General features: G+C 33.8%; 1 pseudogene; it reads left to right on the top strand.

Annotated features, from left to right (window-relative positions):
* The window catches only part of LOC102919211 (vomeronasal type-2 receptor 116-like), a 35,988-nt pseudogene extending 22,991 nt beyond the window's left edge, over nucleotides 1–12,997 (top strand).
* Nucleotides 12,998–14,351: the final 1,354 nt, after the last annotated feature.

The following is a 14,351-nucleotide window of genomic DNA, read 5'->3' as shown; positions in this document are numbered from 1 at the left end:
ATCTTATCACTACTTTTTTTCTTTTCATAAATCTGTATGACTTAATTTTATCCTATGTCTCTGTGTTATCTAGACTCAGGGTCTTGAGCATGTAAGCAGTGTAGGGTAAGTTCTATCTTGTGGGGTGTGCCTTAAGTCAAATCAGTTATCTGTTGTTTGCTAGCTTTTTGTTACCATTGCCCCAGAATGTCTTTCAGTCTTTATACAGCATTGTGTGTATAAGGTTTGTAGTTGGCCAAGTGTTTACATTTCTCTTTTGGGAACTTACAGAGTATTTCCTATACCAAATATCTGGAACATGGGAGAAAGACTCTATGTAGGAACTGGCTTGATGTCTCCATCTTCAGTGATTTCTGTAGGTGCCTTCTTATCAATGGAACCTTGTTGTCAGTGGGTGGAGAGCAATCTCTACTTTTGGCAACATCCTGGGTTTTTTTTTTCTGGATCTTTGTGGGTCACTTTTGGCCAACAACTCAATTAGATTTAATCCAATCTGGGTACTAAAAAGCTTTATTTGGTGTAAAAAATGAACAGTTGAGACTCTGGGTACTGCAACATTGACAATTTCAATAGAATACCTTCATGTCCATGTATATATGAGGAAGTTTCAACTGTAATAAGATTCTATACTAACCTTCAAATGGCCTCAGATTTTAGATATTTTTCTCCATATTCTCTCCCATAACTGCTTTCCCCTTCCTTTCCCCCACTTGATCCTCCCATTCTAGCCTTCCACACTTAGCCATCCCTAACTGTCTATTCAATATCACATTCCTAATGAGATCCAACTATTCCGTGGAGTCCCTCATCCTATACATACTCTCTGTGGTTCCATCAATTGTAGCTTTACATTCAGTTTTACATTCAGTTTCACGTGCAAAGTCACATTTTTTTGTGGAATAAACAATGTCAGAACTTTTTTCAAAGTTCTAGATTAGAAACACATGAAGCTTCCAATTAGAATACCTCAGTAGACAGTTTATCCATTTGTTAGAACAGAGGGTGCTCCTGAAAGCAATGACCTCCTGTTTCTCTTTTAATGTGTTAGAATAAAGGTGTTGCCTGTGGTACCTGCTAACAGTTGAGAGCAGAGTACTAAGGTTTCAAATTCATCCAACTTGCCCCGGGCTGAAGGCCATTTATTGACTTAAAATTTGTCATTTTTCACTTTTACTGTATATGTTTTCATTTATTGTATTTATTATGCTTTTAAATCTCTTTCTTCTCTTTCCCTAATTATATAAAATAAATGTGTTTATTGTGAGAATGCGGGTACTAGACAATCTTAGATTTATATGTTTGAGCAATTTTCCAATATCATTGAGTTTACTGGTCGTGATTTCAGGTGAGAAAATTGTTATAGTGTCTTTTGGAGTTTGATAGGGAAAATGTCAAAAATAACACCCTTGGGTAAGAATTTGGGTAAGAACACATTTCTAGATGTGGCATTGTATATGTGTGAGGATTATCACAGTGAAGTTTTTAGTTTTAGACAAATGTTTTGTTCAGTTTTTAATACCATATCCCAGTGGGATATTCAAAACAGGTGAAAGTTTATGACTGTATTATATAAGAGAAATCTTAGAAGATTTGAAAAACTGCAGTAGCAGTGAAACAATATCCTATGTGTTGAATACACATCTGTTTATCAAAAATATCATTAGGTTTGAAGGAGAGTGTGGAACAAAGGGCAAGTGATCATATAGTAGCTATAAATGTAATATTCATGGTAATATAGGATATGGAGATGACAGACCTCCAAATGATCAGATATAAATGAGGAAGAATGAAAGGGTGTTTGAGTAGAATTTGAACAAAAAAACTTTCACCAATTCATATGTCTCCCCCAAGTCTATGATTATCTACACATTGCAGCCAAGCTGTGCCCTGAGAGTCAAGGAAAGGAGGTTTTTAATTCATCTCATTCACTCTCAGATTTCAGCAGCTAATCAATCATTATGCCTCAGTGATGTGATCTCCTATTTTAAGATTATGAGGAATTTTATGTCTAAAATTCTGGCACTAGAAATCACAGGGTATTTCTATATCTATACTTAGATATTTACACTACACAAGATGAGAGAAGTCCAGAGAAATGCTCTAATTTCTCCCAACTTATGAGTAATAAAGAAAATGGCAAGACAAATGTTTCCCTCCTAGACCCATTTGTTTGCATTTTTTACCAATACAAATAATAGATTAGTATAGAATCATGCCTCATTTGAAAAAAAAGCAGTCCTGATTATTTCCTGAATTTTCTTCACATACATGTATGTTGGTTCATTACGGACTGGGATTGTTGTACCTAAATTCCTATTAAGGCTTTTTTTAATTACATAGCAAACATGTTTCCAAATTAGTGCATGTTTCTTTTCCTGTTTGTGACTAAACAGCAGTTTTTGTTTTATGGTTATTCAGTATTATTTTCTAAGCAATATTTGGAGGATTCTAAGCATGATTAGAAACATAATATCACAATTAATAAAGCAAATGAATTTATAGAGAAACATAGTGGATTATTAATGCAACCAAAATAGTGTTTTATCTAATTAAATAAAGAAATAATATCAGATCATTGTGAATAAATTATGATGTCCTGAATCATGGCCATGATGAATGACATTCAACAAAACTAAACACGTATTCATTATGTCAAATGAGATTCTTGTGTAAAAATAAGTATGGGTATTATAAAGAGACATTTTGCCTATGTACCTACTAGTAAATTCTTTAAAGTGATTGTTTAGCTATATGTGAACAGCATGGTTAAGGCAACTGGAACATGAATTTTAATGGAAAATACGATATCATACATATTTTGCCAGACTATTTCTACTAATACCCTATGCCATCGCAGTGAACATAGATGAGAAGCAATAGATTAGTCATTTATTTTCATATGCTTTGTAGAGCATCAGGAACTTATTCTGTGCCATGTTAAAGAATTTAATATAAAATTACTGTATATGTATTCACTTTAACTTAAAAATGAATGGTATGTTCCATATATTCTGCAAATACTCTGAATCTTCCTAGCTATCATCAGATGGAATTTGTCAGAAGGTCTGTTTGTTTATGCAGTTCCTGCTCATTTTACATTTCTGAATTGAATGAGCACTTAAATGTGTCATTTCACAAACAAAATTTCAATTATTCTAACTCCTCTCTTGACATACATAATCAGAATTTCTCTGTGGCTGAGAAAAGGATTCTTTTGTGGCATTCATTATTCTCCATAAAATGGAATTCAAGTAAGCTTTATATTTGTATTACTCTCTATATTTCCAACAGGTTGTAGATTAGATGAGAGGGATACACAAATGCTTGTACTATATATTGTTGATCTTCATGTCTTCATTGTTGATTTATAGTGCAATAAATAGGAAATTAAGTTATTGATATATGTGCCCTCCATTGGAATTGGGTTCCCAATTTTGCCTACAATTTTCTACTATTTGTCCAAATCATGTTGAAAATATTCTAGTCATACGTGTTTCCTATATGGTTGTATAGTGATGAGAGGAAAGGAACGAAAGCAATCAGTCAATCTCAATTCAGATTGAGTCGGATCTCTAAACTGTGAGTCTACCTGAACAATGCAGGAAGGATTCACTTATTTTCTCACATAACTACACCAGCTTGTATTGTATATTAAAAATTTTATTACTAATTTGAAGATTTCATGGAATGTATTATGATAATATTCACATACTACCAACAACTTCCCCAGATCCATGCCTCTCTCCGAACCACCCTACTTTGCTTCATCTTTTTTTAATGCATCAAGGCCAATATGTACTGTCCATAGGCACTTAAATATATACCCTTCCACGGGACAATAGTTAAACCAGCAAAATGCTGCATTTTTTTTAAAAAAAGTAAAACTGGCTCTTCATCTTTCAAAATCTATCAGTTGTCAATATTAGTCTAGTTTCTATAGGCACTTGAATATATACCCTTCCACTGGACAATAATTAAACCAGAAAATGCTGCATTTTTTTTAAAAAAAAAAAGTAAAACTGGCTCTCCATCTTTCAAAATCTATCAGTTGTCAATATTAGTCTAGTTTCTAATCACTGTCTTCTTTGTTGAGAAAACTTTGGAATAAGTTTCTTTCTCCTTTATAAATATAGTGATTTTACATAGAATGATAAGAGGCTTGTGACTAAATAAAGACTTCTAGGTTGAAAGTTTACAATGCCACTTTACTTTCATAGATGGAAGCAGAAGATAATGTGCTACATTCCAGAGATAAACCTCATCCGATAAACTCCAGGCTTTCCACAGATTAAAAACAATAACCATGACTTATAAGTAGAGGCTTCCCAAGGACATGAGAAAATATAGCACCTTTGATGAGGGCATAAAGCAACAATGGGTACTTTTTGAAACATAACGCAGTAAACCATTGAAGATTTTATATAGAAAACTCCCAACATCTCAAAGGGGGGAAAGCACAAATCTAAAACAGCTAATTTGTTTTGGGAGTTTGTTTCTGTTTCTATTAAGATACATTTTATAGTCTACTTGTTTAAAAGAATGAATGTTAACATAGACAAATGTGTGCATCCATCATCACAGTCAAGTTCAAAATATTTAGACCATTTCATTACGAATCATGATAATATATCCTTCAGCTTTCAACTTTTATCCACTCATTCCTTCATAATCCTAAACCTACTTCTCTCCCATACTGCTCTATTTGGGCTTTTCATATGAATGAGATAATCTGCTTTTTGCTCTTTTATACTCTTCTTATCTAATATGATATTTTCCCGGGGCCATATACATTATCATACATAAAATATATACCCCTGCATTTTTACTGAAAATTTATTTTTCATACATTATATTTGATTACAGTTTTCACTCCCCCACACCTCTGAGATCTGGTGTACTTCCCCTTCAATCTGAACTAACACCATTTCTTCCTCTTGATGAAAAACAAAGACTCTTCTAAATAACATTTAGAAAATAAGATAAAACAAAAACAAACAAATCAGAATAGGACAACATAATCAAACAAACAGAAGAAATAAAAAGAATGAGATACACATATATATAACAAGACACACACATTCTTATGCACAAGAGTATCACAAAACCACAAATGCCATAGTATAAATTTGGGAACTGGTCTTAAAATAGCTTTTAAAGCTCTGAAAAATATGATGATATAATGAACCTTCAAATACAATTGAGTTTATTTTGGGCTCATTTACTCATTGTTGTTTTGGTACATTCCCTATCAGTGTTCTGCTTAGAAAAAAATCTTTACTGAATGATGAGTTCAAGACTATACCCCGGTTTTTTCTTTTAAGAGATCCAGCATATCGAGTCTTACATTGTTGTCCACCCAGAGTTGAGTTTTGTGCTGAGTGGTAGATATGGCCAAATTTGTGTCCTTTTTCATGTATCCATTCAGTTTAGACAGCAACATTTGTTAAAGATGTTTAGCTTATCCACTGTGTATTTCTGGCTTCATTATCATAAATTAGATGTCCATAGGTGTGCACAATTGTTCTGAGGCTCCAAGTCCTTTCTATTTATCAACATGTCTGCTTTTGTGACAAGTTCATTCTTTTTTTATTACTACAGCCATGTAGTACATTGTGATACCATAAATCACCTTAAATGAAAGAGATGCTGAAGTAAATCTATTACACAAGACATATCAGGACAAATCTCAACCACACCAAATTGAACCCAGAGTTAGTTCTGTAATACAAAGCTGAGCATGTAGGTTGAAAGGTATCAGTACAGCATAAGGGTCCATATGAAGACAAAGGAGCTCATTTCTCACTGGAAGCAAGTATAGTTATATCCAACCTTATATCACTAAACAATGAACATCATCAAATACAAAATGAAAACAAGGAAGTATATGAAAGGAGAGAGGGAAGATAAGAAGTATTATACTATTTTCATTCATCCCTCTGGCTTTTCAAAGCATTTGACACAGGCAGGTCTCACATTCTTATACATCAAATAAATAGCATTTGTGTCACCATAGCAATGGGTTCAAAAAACAAGAATTCAGTGCTATTCTCCCATTGAGTGTAATATAAAATTGCCATGTTTGGAACCTAAACTCTCATCAATAGTGTGCTCTGTATTCAGGTTGACACCTAAGAACATCCACCTGAATTTCTCTCTTTATTTTGCCATGGAAAAAATCAATAGGAACCCTCATATTTTACCAAACGTTTCTCTGCTAGTTGACATCAAATATAACCAGCTGACTGACAAGAGTAAATCTGGTTCTACTGCAAAAAGAAGTGAAAATTTTCCTAACTACTACTGTAAAAATCAGAGAAAATATTTAATCGTATTTACAGGACCCATGTGGGAAGTTCCTGCAACACTTGGACCATTGCTGTACATGTCCAGAACTCCAGAGGTAAGTCAGAGTGGGATAATTTAATGAAATACTGTCTCCTTAAAGTTGATTTTCTGAGAATCAAAAGATTAAAAGGCAGAGACTTGGTTTTTATCTGTTCTGTTCCATTAAGGATAAATGCTCAGATACTTTCTGAAGCAAACATAACAACTTTATCACAAATAGGCATGAAAGGCAGCAGAAGTGTGAAACATTTTACCAGAAAAGATAGTTTACTTGTAGCTTTGGAACAGCCACAAGAAATTGGGTATTATTTTAATAATGAGGTGAAGAAGTCACACTTTCTAACACCCCCAGTATTTTTTTCTACACTTAGGTGTTAGACTAATCATTAGTCCTTCTATGTTACTCACACTGTGCTTATGTTCTATGTCCTTCAGCTGTACTATGGTGATTTTCAACCTCTCCTGAATGCCCATGAACAATTTCCTCATCTCTACCAGATGTCTCCCAAGGACACATCTCTGCCACTAGCCATGGTGTCCCTCCTGGTTCACTTCAGATGGAACTGGGTAGGAGTGATCATTTCAAATGAAGACCGTGGAATTCAATTTCTTTCTGAATTGAGAGAGGAGATGCAAAGGAACATTGTCTGTTTAGCATTTGTGAGTTTTATCACAGATGACAACACTTCATACTTAAGAAAAGCTAACCAGTATAATAGGCAGATTATGATGTCATCAGCAAAAGTTGTGATAGTTTATGGAGACAAAGACTCTGATCTACAAATACACTTTATAGTATGGAAAATTTTAAAAATTAATAGAATCTGGGTCAGTATATCACAATTTGACAGGATCACTGTTATAGGTGATTTCTTGCTTGACTCCCTCCATGATACTCTCATTTTTTCACATCAGAATTCTGAGATGCCTGATTTTAAACAATTTATGCAGACAGTGCACCCTTCAAATTACAGTAAGGAAATTTCATTTGCTAAACTATGGTGGATTTATTTTAAGTGTTCTTTGTCATCATCTAATTGTAAGAAACTGAAGAATTGTTCTGCCACAAACTTATTAACGTGGTTATATAGTCATCCGTTTGGAATGTCCATGAGTGATACAAGTTATAACTTATACAATGCTGTGCATGCTGTAGCCCACTCGCTCCATGAGAAACTTCTGCAACAATTAGACATATGGTCTGAGAATCCTGGGAAAAGGCTGGAATTTGACTCCTGGCAGATAATTACTCCTTGATTGAATGGCCTATATGTCATAGAGATGAAATTCCTGAAGGTAATTATAGTTTTCTAAGTCCATGCAACTACACACCTTTCTCTCAGGTGCATATATTTCTGGATTCTTTCACTGTATCTGATAAAGATCATGTTAGTGTCATAAATTATGATAGAGCTATTACTGACACACAGGTTAACATTTTAGAATCTAAAGGAAGAAATTTTGTTTAGAATATTGCAAGCACTCACATGAGTCTTATGTTTTTAACATTTGGAAGAACAATATTTTTCATGAAATATTTAAATGACAACACCAAAATGATCAAAACATTACTCATCATTTTAAAACAGAGATTTCAGATGATAACACTAGTGCTTTTTGATCTATTTAGGAAAGCAATTCCAAGGTTATGATCAAATAACAATGTTGCCAGGAAGAAATATAGATTATGTCTCCACTCTATCAGCATATAATTTAGGTGGTGTTTTTTAAAGTATGAATACCAGTGATAAAATTTTAACTTTAAAGTGTAGTGAAAATTTATTTCTAGATATAATTTCTTTCATTTACTACTGAGTACTTCTAATACAGTTACTTTTTAGAGGAGGCTAATGAAAATTACTGGCATTGTACACTTTATATTTTCTGTCCTACTGTGTAGGCATAGTTGAAACTAAAATGACAAATATGTTTTAGATGTTTTCTTTACTGAAGAACATACAATTTGTAAATCCTGCTGGAGACCTAGTGAACATGAACCAGGAGGCAAAACAGGATAAAGTGTATGACATTTTCTATATCACAGATTTTAAACAATCCTGTGGATTTAAAGTGAAAATAGGAAAGTTTTCTGGACATTCTCCAAATGACCAAGAATTGTACATATCTGATGAAATGATAGAGTGGGCCACAGATTTTAGACAGGTAAATTAGTCTTAACTCAAATGATTTACATGTAGCACAAATACTCTAAAATAGCATGCTTTATTGAAGTAACACATTTTAACTATTACTCCTTTATTGACTCACATCCAATCATCTCTCTCTCTCTCTCTCTCTCTCTCTCTCTCTCTCTCTCTCTCTCTCTCTCTCTCTCTCCTCTCTCCTCTATTGTGGTGTTTCACAATTTATAAATCACCACAAATTCATAATATTTATCTTAAAAACAATGGAATTTTACTTTATAATATGATACATAGGTTTTATAGAATTTTCAGTCATTCCTTGTGAATCCTACAGGTTTTGCAATTTATATTAAACTTTTTGTATTTAAAATTTTAAAATGTATCTGATTTTTCTCAGACTCAACCCTTCATATGCAGTAGACCCTGCAGTCCTGGACACAGAAAATCCCCTCAGGAGGGAAAAGCCATCTGCTGTTTTGATTGTAACCCCTGTCAAGAAAATGAAATTTCCAACATGACAAGTAAGGATATGATTTACCAAAATAATCAACAGATTGTTTATTTTCTCCCATATTTATATAGTTCTCTAAGAGTCCTTTCAGGAAAAGGAAAAGATAAATTTTATTATGAAGTTGAATGCATAAATAACATTGTAATTAGAAATACTACACTATATGTCTTTTTAACTAAATTTTATCTGATCAGTCTTGACCCCACGAACATAATATTTTTTCCAGGATATGACTTTAGAGTAATAAAATTACTATTGTAACTTATCATCACCCTAATAGTCAGCATTTTTTTGGGGGGGTTTTCGAGACAGGGTTTCTCTGTGTAGCTTTGCGCCTTTCATGGGACTCACTTGGTAGGCCAGGCTGGCCTCGAACTCACAGAGATCCACCTGGCTCTGCCTCCCGAGTGCTGGGATTAAAGGCGTGTGCCACCACCGCCCGGCCTTTTTTTTTGGGGGGGGGGCAGCATTTTTAATAGTCATATCTTTATTCAGTTTATTTAAGACTTATATGTTTTGCATCCTTTTATTACCAGTAACCCTGAGTTTCTAACAAGGAGTAGAGTCAATGTTCAGTGATGTTCTGTCATGTTTTAGAAATGTTCATTTTTTTACTGTGTGCTATAGTAGATCAATTCTATCACTGATATTTTGTATTTCAAGTCCTACTCTATTTCACAGCTTAGTTTGGATTCAATCATATTGAACTCTGTATTAAATATTTTTGTTATAATGTTCACAACAAACAATACACAGAGAGTTTTTTAAATAAGTAGTAGAATCTACATTGATGTACAGAAACTTTGAAAACTATATTTTCATAGTATATCTGTTTCTGAAGGATGGAATTAATTATTGTTGTAGTGAGAAGAAATAGCTAAAAAATAACTAGCATTTTCATTTAGAGCGTGACAAATAGGTAAACACAATTCTATATCATTTGATCATGGGATTGTGAAGAAACAGAACAGGTTTTTAAAATATATATACTGAAATTTATGTGTGTTTGATTATAAAATACAGTGAATATTAAGAGAAAAAATCACTTTAATGCACAAATATTGTACTGACTCAAATGATAATATCACATTTATATCAAATCAAAAGTCAAACTTATTTAATTTTGTGCCAGTTGAACACAAAGATACCACACTCAATTTTATTAAATTTTCCTTGCTCCTACATAAAAAAGCATGGGAGGAATGGAAGAAAGGGAAGCTGTGGTCAGGATATATTATATCAGAAAAGAATATATTTTTGATAAAAATAAAAAAATTCAACACATTTACACTAATTTTAAATAAATATTAAAAATTGAAGCATTTGAATACTTCTACTCACCAGTTTAGATTATTTTGCTTAGCAAAATCAGAGAGGACTGAACAACTTAAATGGATTGTAAACTTTCTGATGGATAGAATCAATCCTGGAATGGTATCATCATCGTCACTTTTCAGACTGGTCTGTTGGGTCAATTCAATTGAAAGAAAAGTGAATATACTGTGGTATAAATTACAAAGATACAAATGGAAGGAAGTTCTCAGACTCATCCAGTACTATCTTTTGTAATTATGTCCTTGAGGTGTGGGATTTGGTTTCTGATGATTTACCAGTAAATACTGCCTCCTTGGGAGCATTGAACAATCAAATCTTATAGAAACTAGTAAAATTTGCAGATAATGTGCCCAACCAAATATCAAACAGTAAAAAATAAAAATAGATGTCATATTTTGACATGTAGATAATTTGGGTGATAATTTGTTCATGTTGTCTCTGCTTTCCTAGGCAATATCAGTGCTGGCTATTTTTTTTCTTCATTCCTTTTTTCTTATTTTTGAGATTATGGTACTGTTACATAATTTCACATTTCCATAACCTTCCTCCAAATACTTCCACATATCCCTTTTTTCTCTCTTTCAAATTCATAGCCACCTTTCTCATTAAATGTTGGCATGTGCACATACTTTATGTATATACATATATACTTCTAAATACAAACTTCGGTCTTCACAGTATTACGTGTATATTTTTAAGATTGGCCATTGTGTTATCCAAAGATAGGTGTCCCATACTCTGGAAAGACAATTTCTCCCATGTTCAACATACCTCAAGTGCCTGCAATTCTCCGTGTAGTGTGGAGGTCTGATTGTCTTGCTGCCATTCACTTTGCCATGTCTATTACTTTTGTCCTTGTTTAACTAATGTTTAAACAGTCATGATAGTGAGACTTTATGGCTGTAGCTTGTGACATTTCTCTGAGACAACTACTCACATCAACTGCCTGATCCCCTAGCACTTACAATATTTTCTTCCCCCTTTTCTGCAACTTTTCCTGAGATACAGCTGAGGGAGTATTATTATAAATGCATCCATTAGACTGAGCTCCACAACTCTAAATTTTCACTGGTTGTGATTTTCTCTAGTGGTCTTTGTGTCAAAGACAAGTTTCCTCGATGAGGAGAGACTACTTTACTAATATGCATGTAGCAAATATTTTGAATATTGTTAGAAATTGTACTGGTTTAATAATGTGGTGGAATAGGTTCTTTCCATGTTATCAAGTGGGTAAGGCTTCTATGTTCATGAGAACATTTTTATGTGGGACAAAATTGCTGCTGATATACAGATCATAATATGGAAAGAAATAGATTATTCTCAGTTATTGTTTGGCATAGTTCTCAAAACTGTGAGAAACTACTGTGTTTCCATGAATTACCCAATCTAAGGTAGGTTTCTGTGGTTACCTGAACATCATATAAAAGTATATCCCTGTTTTTGAAAAATATTAACAAGGTTTGGAGTAATTAACATAAATATAAACAAAACTTTTTCATTATGATGAAAGGCAAAGGAAGTACGAATTAAATCCTATTCATCAAACATATTTAATTTCCATATATCACAAGAGGCAAATAAAATTTAGCTATGACTTCCTAATATATTACTGTACCTATCACGTTGCAAGAATACTAAGGAAAATTTAAATCTGAAAATGCTGCCCTTCCTATACTAGACATGAATCATTGTGTGAAGTGTCCAGATGACTAGTATGCCAACACAAAACAAACTCACTGCCTCAAAAAGGTTGTCACATTTCTGGCTTTTGAGGATGCCCTGGGAATATCTCTGGCTGGCTTGGCTCTGTGTTTCTCTTCCCTTACAGCTGTTGTACTCGCTATCTTTTTGAAGCATCAAGACACTCCCATAGTCAAGGCCAATAACCAAGTTCTCAGCTATATACTACTCATTTCCCTCATATTTTGTTTTCTCTGTTCCTTGTTCTATATTGGCCATCCCCATATGGCCACCTGTATCTTGCAGCAGACAACATTTGCAATTTTCTTCACCATGGCAACATCTTCTGTCTTGGCTAAGACAATTACTGTGGTACTAGCATTCAAGATCACTGTTCCAGATAGAAGAAAGAGATGGCTGCTCGCATCAGGTGCACCTAACATTGTCATTCCCATCTGTGCTATGATCCAACTGATTCTCTGTGGAATCTGGCTGGCAACTTCTCCTCCATTTGTTGATGCTGACCTACACACTGAGCATGGCCATATTTTGATTGTCTGCAACAAAGGTTCAATTATTGCCTTCCACTGTGTCCTGGGATATTTGGGCTCCCTTTCCCTGGCAAGCTTCACTGTAGCTTTCCTGGCCAGAAATCTGCCTGACACATTCAATGAAGCCAAGTTCCTGACATTCAGCATGCTGGTGGTCTGCAGTGTCTGGATCACCTTCCTTCCTGTCTACCACAGCACCAAGGGCAAGGCTATAGTGGCTGTGGAGATTTTCTGTATCTTGGCCTCAAGTGCAGGGTTACTACTTTGCATCTTTGCCCCAAAGTGCTACATTATTTTGTTCAAATCACAGATAAATTCTTTTCATAAGATTAAGAAAGACATTCTAAAACTGAAAATATCCATTAAATATAACACACATTTCCTATACAAGATATGCCTACAATATCACAAACATCCTTTCTGCTAACCAAATATTATATCAAAGTAAGAAGTCTGATTTTTTGGAAAAATGTACAAAATAAACTGCATAATATAGTTTGAACACAAAATCTGGATTTCAGTTCTATTAAGTGAGACATTATAATAAGAAATTTCTACAAATGTAATTCTACTTTTTGTTATTGTTTATGATTGAATTTTGAGGTATCTGGGTATTGGCATGGAAAATTTTACCTTATTTCATTTGAGTGCACATTTCCACTACAACTGATGTGTTATTTTTACATTCCAAAAATATGGTCATATAGAATGTATATGCAAACAGGATTTAATTATGAAACCCTTCATATTGATCTTTGATTGTACAGAAAGCTATAAAAATGTAATTAAATTATGTTCTAGGTAAGGGTATAGACCAAACCATAGGATAATACAAATAACAATGCCAGGATGTATATGAGGCTAAGTGTTTTCTAATTTAATTTGAAGCTTGGAAAATAGGAAGATATTTCATGTCTTAACTTGTAAGGCTTTTGAATATCTTATAGCTTGGGATGGAAAAGTGCCCATATTATAACACTGTATTTGTAGTTTGCTAAGTGGTAACAGTATCAAATACCTTTTTAAATATTTATGTTTATATCTAGAGATATAGACTGCTCTCAACCTTGGTCATCAAAGTTTATTTATGTAATAGAAAGAAATCAAGTCAAGGGAGAATTGCATAATAGTTTGAAGTCCTGAGAAGAACAGACTAAGTGCTCTGACCTAAATAGGACATCTAACTAATCTTCTCATCATCATGGCTTAGGAAATATCTTGGTATAGGTGGTAGATGGATTTAAGAGCCAGCAGGTAAGGAGTTCTGGGAATGCCATCTTTATATCAAGATGTTTCTATTGTATTTCTGGTTACTTGAGAAAATCTCCACAAGATCAAACTAGCGAAAATACTGGCCAAATCTCAGTAGTTCTTCTTTAGGAACCCACCCCAACACACTGGTGAGCTATAGGCAGTTGACAGTGCATATGGGAGGAAATGTTTTGTTATGATTTTAATAAATGGCGCTAAAGTCATGCACATGTTACCATCACTAATTGAACTTACTGTCGTATGAAAATCTACAGCCAAACTTCTGAGAGAAGGGTCTCTTTCTATGAGTGGAATGTTATGTGGAGAAGCAAGGAGTAGATATGGTTCTGTTACATTGATTAAAGACATATTCAAAAAGAAAAAAATTAAAAATGTTCTTTGAAACTCTTCATTGTATATCTGTGAAATTAAGCTGACTGTTCCCAGTAATAAACTTAAGGCTCCATGGGACTGAAATTAACCTGTGCCTTAAAATGTTCTTGGGCTTTATAGGAATTCCTAAGATCAGATATC

This window comes from Peromyscus maniculatus, chromosome 1, assembly GCF_049852395.1.
Source record: "Peromyscus maniculatus bairdii isolate BWxNUB_F1_BW_parent chromosome 1, HU_Pman_BW_mat_3.1, whole genome shotgun sequence".
In the NCBI taxonomy this organism is placed as follows: Eukaryota; Metazoa; Chordata; class Mammalia; order Rodentia; family Cricetidae; genus Peromyscus; species Peromyscus maniculatus.
Note: the sequence above shows the minus strand (reverse complement) of the source record. Positions and strands in the feature narration are given on the sequence as shown.